The sequence below is a fragment of the Pan troglodytes genome, chromosome 13 (genome assembly GCF_028858775.2).
Source record: "Pan troglodytes isolate AG18354 chromosome 13, NHGRI_mPanTro3-v2.0_pri, whole genome shotgun sequence".
NCBI classification, from domain to species: domain Eukaryota; kingdom Metazoa; phylum Chordata; class Mammalia; order Primates; family Hominidae; genus Pan; species Pan troglodytes.
In genome coordinates this window covers 120,319,119-120,329,372 of record NC_072411.2, presented here as the reverse complement: position 1 = coordinate 120,329,372, position 10,254 = coordinate 120,319,119, and the positions used below count along the sequence as shown (strand labels likewise).

The window sequence follows — 10,254 nt, the reverse complement described above, 5'->3', positions numbered from 1 at the left end:
CTGGGAGAGTAAGAGGAAGTGTTTGGCATCACCAGGGATGGGTAACTCCTCTCTAGGTCCCTGTGACCTCAGGACTCCCTGTTGGTGGGTCTCCTTGCTTCACCCCATGTCCCTGCCTCCCCACCTCCCACACAGCCAGCTTTGACATGGATGGGGGGGTGCCTGTTGGGCCAGGCGAGGGTGGGCAGGAGCAGGGACAGTCAGTGGGGCTGGGATGGAGCGAGGTGCCAGGGGCACTGGAGGTGGATGATCAAGGAGAGAAGGAGGGGAGGGTGTGTGTGCTGGTGTGCAACAGTGGCAGGGACAGGGATGGGGACGAGTGTCTGTCTGCATCAGATGAGCTGGTTTCTGAGCGGTCTCTTGGGAGAGCCTGGAGCTTGCCTGTGACTCCCTCCCTCCTCTAACTGTGGGGAACAAGCTCCATCCCAGCTGCTGTGCCCTGACTCTGGCTCCAGTGGGGGTTGCTGCTGCTCGGGGCTCCCCTCTTCAGGGGCTTAGGGAAGAGCAACCTGCACCCATCACCTGGGCCCTCACTAGAGGAGGTGTGATACCCTCGTTCTTGGGGTGGATAAACATCTACTGGGTGCTGATCCCCTCAGGAGCCAAGGCTCAGTGGCTACCCAGACATCTGGGCTGCCTACCAGGGCACTCCTACTGCCAGTCCTGCTACTTACATGCCCCCATTCCTCTCCTGGCTCTCCTGGAGCCCTCCCATGTGTGCTGTGTGTATATGGATTGGGAGGGCAGAAGGCAGAGCAAGGGGCCCGGGAGGTGGGGCAGCCATCTGCGGGGTGGTGCCAGTGGCTGGGGTTAGAGACATTATGAGCCAGGGAGGGGGCTAAGTGGGGCCACGACTAACTTGGGAGAAAGGACCGGATGTGGAGATGGCTTGTACATGGGTGATAAAGAGCGGGAGGAAGTTGAAAATGACCCTTCTCATCTCACAGAGACGGTGACTGACAAGGCGGCTTCAGACATTTGTCTGTATTAGCGTGTTGAAATATTTCGTAAATACAGAAAAGTGTACAAAATTCCCACTGACTGAACACATAGGTGTATCGGTATCCTCAGCTCTCAGAGTCTAGAAATTACCATTAAAGCAATAGTAATCAAGACAGTGTGGTGTTTGTGAAAGAACAAGGAAACTGAAAATCTGTCACATTTTGAAAGACATTATGAAGACGCGACAATCCAATGTAATGTGAGATCCTGGATTGGGTTCTGGAACAGATAACAGACATTTCAGAATATGGTGACATTTTCATAAGGCTCACAGTCCTCTGAATAGCATTGCAGCAATGCAAATTAGTTAGTTTGGACACATGTGGCATGTAATGTAAGACGTTACCTTTAGGGAAAGCTGGTGGAGGGTATGTGAGACCTGTACTGTCTGTACCGTCATTGAATCTCTTCTGTAAACACATAATAATTTTAAAATAAAAAGTTAAACTAAAAAAGAAGTGAGATTCCTGGCCTGCAATCACAAAGTGAATTGGAAATAGCATAAAGCAGAGTGCTGTAGAAACGTTGACAGTTGGCCAGGCGTGGTGGCTCACGCCTATAATCCCAGCACTTTGGGAGGCTGAGGCAGGAGGATCACCTGAGGTCAGGAATTCGAGACCAACATGGCAAAACCCCGTCCCTACTAAAAATACAAAAATCAGCTGAGTGTGGTTGTGGGCGCCTGTAATCCCAGCTACTGGGGAGGCTGAGGCAGGAGAATCCCTTGAACCTGGGAGGTGGAGGTTGCAGTGAGCTGAGATTGTGCCACTGTGCTCCAGCCTGGGCGACAGAGCAAAATTCCTTCTCAAAAAAAAAAGAAAAGAAAAGATGACAGTTGCTATATTGTTATCATCATCATCATCATCATCTCAGCAACCATCCTTCCCCACCTAGCAGCACTTTGGATATTTCTCTGCACCTGTGTCTCTTCTATGCGGTCCTGGCTCTCTCAAGGCCCTGATGCCTCCCTGTTCCCTTCCCCACCCCCCTTGTCCCCCAAGTCTTCTGGCCCCACCCCTCCTGTCCCCAGGGAGGCTGCTAGGCCAGTGGCTGAAGGAGGGGCAGCCACACTCCCTGGTGATCTCCTGCCCCAAGTGTCTGTGCCCTGACACAGCCTGGCCAGAGCCGGCTAGAGTGCAGCCAGCAGGGCATTGCAGGGGTTAAAGGAGGCCATGGCTGGCAGAGGGGGCCCACTGCTGTCTGACTCCTAGAAGGAGGCGGTGCACTGCTGACCCGCCTCCTGGGCTGGTCTGGGAGGGAACCCCACTAGTAGAGCCCTCTGCTCAGTTGCTCCCAGCAGTGGCCCTGGGGCCAGCTCTGCTCCTTGCATCCCGCTCCCTGCTTGGACACAGGCTCACTCGCTGCCTTCTTCTGGGAAACCAGCTTCTTGCCAGCCACAGCTGCTACTCCCACCACCAGCCACCACTCCTGTCCTGGGAATCCCTTGTCCCAGACACCCACCTCATTCAGTGGCTCCTCTACAGGAAAGGTGAGTGAGTGAGTGGGGCTGGCAGGCCCGGCAAGGTTAGGGTTCAAAGCCCTGTCTCCATCTCCACTCTAAAGCATGGGCCCTGCTCCCTTGCCCTTGGGCAAAGCCTGGCAGGAGTGCCCCCTGCACCTTCCCCAGCACAAGCCCTTCCTCCTTCCTCACCCCTCTGGGCAGAAATGGCCAATCAAGGTGGTTAATGAGCAGACTGAAGCTGCCTCCCCTCTGCCCCTCCCTCTCCCCCCACCCCTTCTCTCCTTCTCTGACTCTGATGCCCTGCCTGCAGTGGGCCAGGGAGAGGGCTGAGTGGGGCCACGACTAATTTTGGATAAAGGACTCGATGTGGAGATGGCTTGGGTGTGGGTGAGAAGGAGTGGGAGGACGTTGAAAATGGCCCCTCTCATCTCACAAAGATGAGATGATTCTCCACCCGTTCCCAGGCTGGAGAATCCATATGGAGCTGACCTCAGTGTCTGTCCCCCAACCCCCAATCCAGAACTTGCACTAGGACTGCCTGTCCAGATGTTTTAGGCTGGCCTCTGTTCTAGACGAGGAAACGGGATTGGGGTGATGAAGGGGGACCCGGAGAAGCCTGCTGTGCTTCAAGGCTGGGCTCCCTGCAGGGGAGGGGATGGGGTTAGGGGATAGGATGGGTGCTGGGTGGGGAGGAACTGGAGGGGGAGGGCAGGCAGGCAGGCGGTTGTGGGATGGGAATAGGAGGGGGACCTGGAAACTAGGGTGCCAGGGTCTTTGGGCACAGGGACTTCTCTTCTGGAAGCCCCAATTGCCCCTTCAGCATGGCACCAGTGGGGAAGGTGTAGGGGGAGCACCCTCTCTTCCCCTCCTAAAGCTGCCTAGGGTGGGTAAAGATCATGGTGGCTCAGACTTGGCCTCAAGTTGCACCTTCCCCTGCCAGCTGGTGGCCACTCCTGTATCCCCAACTCCAGCTCTCCCCGGACCTCAGTACTTGCTACAGCTGGGGCAACCCCTGCCTGAAACCTCTGGCCCAGGGTTGTGGGATGGAGCGAGGGAGGATGTGGATTGAGATGGAGAGGTGGGTGGGAGAGCCCCGAATGGGATCAGCACTGGAGACCCAACTTGGGGTTGGCTTGGACTCTGCTGCCCATGGAGGGCAGGGAGTTGGAGAGGAGTGGGCTGGTCCAGGCTGGGGAGGGTCTTGGCCAGTCTGGCTGACCACCAGAGCTGGGAGCCAGCACTGTAACCAGGAGCTGAAGGTTCTTGGTGGTGGAGGAGGCACCCTGGGGCCCTCTGCTTCCAGGTGCCTGGCCTTGAGCCCTTCTGGCTCTGCTTCCCCATCCCTCATCCCATACTTCTTCACGCTTCACTTTCCGCAAAACTCCAGTGCAGAATTTCCCAGGGAGATGGCAGTGTCCAGAAAGTGTAAGTACAGCGAATCTGGTGGCCAGGTGGAGCGGGGCTGGGGTGGGGTGCTTATGGGTTCATGGAAAATACTATTGTTTTGTGACCAACTTCTGGCCTCTGATGGGCTGTGGCTGAAGCTTTGGAGTTTGGGGACCCTCGGGCTCCTGTTTTTACCCAGATAGGAGCAGGTATCAAGAGGGGTCAGAAAGGACTTTTGTTTGGTTGAAAGAAGAGGAGACTCAGAGGTGGAAGCTCGGCTCAGGTGAAGGAAGAGCTTCCTAGGAACCTTGCCTTATGGGCTGACGTGTAAGGTGGTGAGCTTATTTTGTCTAATACAGCACTTGCAGGGGCCCCGCCTCCCTGCTAGTTTTGGGGAACCGAGAGCCTGATGCTCTGCCCTCACACTGTGCCCCTCGCTCACACCCATGACTCAACACCTACCATGTTTGCTCCCAGCTGCTTCCTGCAGAGGTTCTGAGGTTCTTCCTATTCCTCTTGGCCCACTCTGCCCCTTGCCTGCTGGTTAATCCCTGAAGGCTGGAGCATGCCACTATGAACATTAGTTTTTGTGTGGGCATAGCTTTCAATTCTCTTGGGTATATCCCTAGGATAGGGGTTGCTGGTTCATGTGGTAACTCTGTGTTTAACTTTTTTGAGCAACTGCTAAACTGTTTTTCAAAGCAGCTGCCCCATCTTACATTCCCACCTGCGATGTGGGAGAGTTCTGACTTTTCCACTTCCTCACCCACATTGTTCTTGGGCGTCTTTTTCTGACTGTGCCCAGCCTGGTGAGTGTGAAGTGGGTTCTGGGACCTTTAACTTTCTGGTTTTTCTCTGTCACTGGGTTCCATTTTGGGGGTAGGTTATGGACTTGGACCTGGTTGGTGGTAGGATGGTCATCCCTTAGACTCTAAGGCAATGGCCAGAGGGTGATCTATTTTGTGGTTTAGAAAAAAGCTAATTAGGGAGCTGGATTGCTTTAGTTGACTTCTTCTTTGAGAAACTGGGATAACATTTTTGAATGGCTTCAGCCCACCCTCTACACCCAGGCTTCCCCAGAGTGGGATCTCTCCTGTCCCTGTAGCAAGGGCAGAGCCAGCAGAGATGGACTGAATGAGAAGAACAGGGGAGTCAGGGCTGGATGGAGGCACACACGTGCAGGACAGGGAGGGTCCCCAGCAAGGCTGGAGAGCCACCAAGCAAGGGTAGTGCAGCCCGTGTTTTCTCTGCTTCCTGCCGCCGTTCCCTCTTATTGGGGTGCAGGCTGGCTGTGTCTGCTCATCCTGCATGGCAGCACATGGCTGCTCAGAGCTCCCCAAATAACCTATTACGTTTCCACACACGGGGAGAATCAGGGAGCCCACTTGCTTATTATTTTTTATTTATTTTTATGTTATGTTATGTTATTTTATTTTTTTGAGACAGAGTCTTGCTCTGTCGCCCAGGCTGGAGCACAGCAGTGCCATCTCGGCTCACTGCAACCCCTGCCTCCCGGGTTCAAGCAATTCTCCTGCCTCAGCCTCCCAGGTAGCTAGGACTACAGGTGCATGCCACTGGGCCCAGCTAATTTTTTGTATTTTAGTAGAGATGGGGTTTCACCGTGTTGCCCAGGCTGGTCACAAACTCCTGCTCAGGCAATCCGCCTGCCTCTGTCTCCCAGAGTGCTGGGATTACAGGCATGAGCCACCACGCCCGGCCACTTATCTTTTTTTTTTTTTTTTTTTTTTTTTTTTGAGACGGAGTCTCGCTCTGTCTCCCAAGCTGGAGTGCAGTGGTGCAATCTTGGCTCACTGCAAGCTCCGCCTCCTGGGTTCACGCCATTCTCCTGTCTCAACCTCCTGAGTAGCTGGGACTACAGGTGCCCGCCACCATGCCCGGCTAATTTTTTTTTTTTTTTAATATTTTTAGTAGAGACGGGGTTTCACCGTGTTAGCCAGGATGGTTTTGATCTCCTGACCTTGTGATCCGCCCACCTCGGCCTCCCGAAGTGCTGGGATTACAGGCGTGAGCCACTGCGCCTGGCCCACTTATCATTTTTAATATACTTTTCCAAAGTACACACACATTCCCAGAGCAGACCTCCTTCTACCCAAAAGAGAAATGCTGGGCCTTACTAATTAACTGAAGATTCTTCTATCTCGAGCCTTCCAAAACTCCATGCTACTGTTCAAACTGTTTTCCAGAATATTTCTTTCAAAATAACTTTCAGAAGGGTGCACAAAGAGATTCATCCCTCACTTTTATAGTCAAACCTTGATCTGTTTTGAGGGTACAACCCCATTGGAGTGGCTGCTTAGTCCCCTGATTAAGAACTGAGTGGCATCTCATGTTTCTGAACATTAAACCCAGCCTTGACAGCTGAAGGTGCTCACCACTGAGGGATCCAAGTAGGATTGAGTGTCCTGTAGTTATTATCCACAGGGAATGTTCTACAAAGTTTTGGGAGACTGTGATGTCATGGGAAATGCAAGAATATGTGTCCAGCATGGAAGGGAATCAGTATGGAAGTCTTTTGACAAATTGTGGCATTTATCACTAACATTGCCTCAAAACTTTAGACTACCTGCCATATACAAATTAGAGGTGAAAATTACTTCCATGTAATATACAAGCCAACACAAAGAATCCTATCCCAGTTTCTTGGGTGGATAGGCAAGAATCTGGGTAAGGTTTATTGTGCAATAATCCTCTTCTCTCTTCTATAGGCCAGGATTTAAGTTTACCTCAAAAATGGAAAATTTTGGCTGGGAAAATTACATGTGGGAAGACATCTTCAGTGGAGATTTTAGTAATTACAGTTTCAGCTATGACCCTACCCCTTTTCTACTAGATTCTGCCCCATGTTGGCCAGAATCCCTAGAAATCAATTATGTTTTGATCATCATCTATGCCCTGATGTTTCTACTGAATGTGATGTGAAACTCCCTGCCGATGCTGGTCATCTTATTCAGCTGAGTCAGCCACTGTCACCGATGTCTACCTGCTGACCCTGGCCTTGGCTGACCTGTTCTTTTCCCTGACATTGCCCATCTTGGCTGCCTCCAAGATGAATGGCTGGATTTTTGGCACAATCTGTGCCAGGTGGTCTAGCTCCTGAAGGAAGTCAACTTCTACGGTGGTATTCTACTACTGGCCTGCCGCAGCATGGACTGTTACCTGGCCATTGTCCATGCCACATGCACACTGACCCAGCAGCGCCACTTGGCCAAGTTCATATGTCTGGGTGTGTGGAACCTGTTCCTGTTACTGTCCCTACCCATCTTACTTTTCCGAAGGACCATCTACCCACCCTATGTTAGCCCAGTCTGCTATGAGGACATGGGCAACAATACAGCAAAATGGCGGATGCTGTTACGGATTCTGCCCCAGTCCTTTGGCTTCATCATGCCACTGCGATCATGCTGTTCTGCTACAGATTCACCCTGCATACGCTGTTTAAGGCCCATATGGGGCAGAAGCACCGGGCCATGCGGGTCATCTTTGCTGTAGTCCTCATTTTCCTGCTCTGCTGGCTGCCCTACAACCTGGTCCTGCTGGCAGACACCCTCATGGGAACCCAGATGACCAATGAGACCTGTGAGCGCTGCAACGACATCAACCAGGCCCTGGATGCCACCGAGATTCTGGGCATCCTTCACAGCTGCCTCAACCCCCTCATCTACGCCTTCATTGGGCAGAAGTTTCGCCATGGACTCCTCAAGATTATAGCCATACATGGCTTGATCAGCAAGGACTCCCTGCCCAAAGACATCAGGCCTTCCTTTGTTGGCTCTTCTTCAGGGCACACTTCCACTACTCTCTAAGACCTCTTGCCTAAGTGCAGTCCTGTGGGGTTCCTCCCTTCTCTTCACAGTCGCATTCCAAGCCTCATGTCCACTAGTTCTTCTTGGTCTCATTGTCAGTGCAGCCCCCATTGTAGTCGCAGGAAGCAGAGGAGGCCACGTTCTTACTAGTTTCCCTTGCATGATTTAGAAAGCCTGCCCTGGTGCCTCACCCCTTGCCATAATTACTACATCACTTGCTGGAGCTCTGTCCATCCTGTCCTTGAGCTCATGGCACTCTATGTTCTAAGAAGTGAAAATCTACACTCCAGTGAGACAGCTCTGCATACTCATTAGGATGGTTAATGTCAGAAGAAAAAAAATCATAAAATAGAAGGTGTCCACAAAGATGCAGAGAAAGTGGAATTCTCGGGCATCGCAAGCGGAAATGTAAAATGGTGTGGCCACTGCGGAAGACAGTATGGCATCTTTCCTCAAAACATCAGACATAGAATTACCACATGATCCTGCAATTCCACTTCTAGGAATTGACCCACAAGAAGTGAAAGCAGGGACTTGAACACATATTTGTACACCAATATTCATAGCTGCTTATTCACAAGACCCAAAAGGCAGAAACAACCCAAATGTTCATCAATGAATGAATGAATGGCTAAACAAGATGTGATGTGTACAATGTTCATCAATGAATGCATGGCTAAGCAAAATGTGATATGTACATAACGAAGTATCCTTCAGCCTGAAAGAGGAATGAAGTACTCATACCTGTTACAACACGGACGAACCTTGAAAACTTCATGCTAAGTGAAATAAGCCAGACATAAACAGATAAATAGTTTATGATTCCACTTACATGAGGTACTGAGAGTGAACAAATTCACAGAGACAGAAAGTAGAACAGTGATTACCAGGGACTGAGGGGAGGGGAGCATGGGGAGTGATGGTTTAATGGGCACAGAGTTTATGTTTGGGATGTTGAAAAAGTTGTAAAGATAAACAGTAGTGATAGTTGTACAATAATGTCTGAGTACTTAATGCCACTAAACTGTACACTTAAATGTCTAAAATGGTAAAATTTTATGTATATTTTACCTCAATTAAAAAGAAAACACCTTGGCCCCCAAAGGTACTTTTGCCAAAGAACCAAGGCTGAAATTTCTTGCTAAATGAGATCATTAAATGTCTTTCATTGCTTAAACCACTTTTGTGTGTTTATTTTGTTTCTTCCAACCAAAAGCTTCCAAACTGCTACAGAGAAGTGGGGCAAGAGTGAGCAGAGGTCTTGGGTGAGAGTCTTTACAAGAAGTAAATCTCTTTGTTATTTGTTGTGTCATAAAGAGAAGGATAGAATAGAGATGGAGCCCAGCCTTGCATCCCCTCACCCCCAACCCAAGCTTCCTGCTGCAGACCACGCATCATGGAAAGAAATGTGTTCTGGGATGCTCTAGGGCATCTCATATCCTTGGGTGAAGCAGTAGTCAGGAGTGTCAGGGGTGGGACTTAGAAGGTGCAGAGGGTTGAGTAAGTTCACCAAATCCCCCTGATCAGGTAGCAGAAAGGCAGAGAGCTCTTCCAGGTCAGCCAGCAGCACCCACTTTGAGTGTCCCTCCCTCTCTCCCTCTCCCCCACAAGCACACACCCATCATATGGTGGTGTCTGGCACCTTGCGCTGACCTTCCTGAGCTGAAGCAGAATGAAACTGCTGCTCCAATTCCCGCTTCCAGATCTCACACACGAGGTCCCTTCTGGCCCCCCACTGACCTGGAAATGCGAAAGGAAGAGAATTTGGGGAAACATAGTTCTATCTTATCATGCTGACTCAGTAAAAATCCCTCCACACAAACTTATGTGCAAACTCTAAGGAAAAAGAACGGTTCCCACAAAGGTTCAGGTGATGTTTATTAAAGGGTCGGGGAAGGGAGAAACACACTGGGGCTTTTGAAGGCACTGGTAATGCCCTCTTTCCTTACCCATATGATAGATGCTTGGGATTTAGTGTATTATTATTCCTTAGGCTATAAACGTAACTTTTTCTTAACTTGTAGTATGTATGCTATTCACAATGAAAATGTTTTAAAACGTTAAAATAAAGGAAAAGCTAAGGAGAAAGTGATCAGAAGAACACAGGGACAACTCGGGTCATTTTGAGGACCCACTGCACAGAGTGGAGTGCAGGCTTTTGCGTCTTGTAATTTTGGAGTGAGAATTCACCAGATTAGAAGAAGATACTTTTATGCATTGCTGGTAGTAGATAAATAGGTACAAGCTTTAGAGAAAGCAATTTGATGATCTCTCTTTTAATACACACAATCTCTGATTCAGGAATTATACTACTACAAACCTATCCTACAGAAATACCTGCTCAGTTGGACAAATGTGTACAGAACATTCATTGCAGCCTTATTTACAAAAATCAGAGATTAGAAGCAACCCAAATGTTTATCAATAGGGAATTCATTAGTTACACTCTGAAGTTGCAGCCACACCATGGAATACTGTGAATGCAGTAGTTTAAAGTCAAAGCTAAAAACATTCTGCTAAGTGGAAGAAGCCAGAACAGAACCACATATTATATGATTCCATTTGCCTAAAATGTTTCCT

At 49.9% G+C, this 10,254-nt stretch overlaps 1 pseudogene; it reads left to right on the top strand.

Moving 5' to 3' along the window:
* The first annotated feature begins 2,272 nt into the window (after positions 1 to 2,272).
* LOC470643 (C-X-C chemokine receptor type 2-like) lies at positions 2,273 to 7,787 on the top strand (annotated as a pseudogene).
* The last annotated feature ends 2,467 nt before the right edge of the window (positions 7,788 to 10,254 follow it).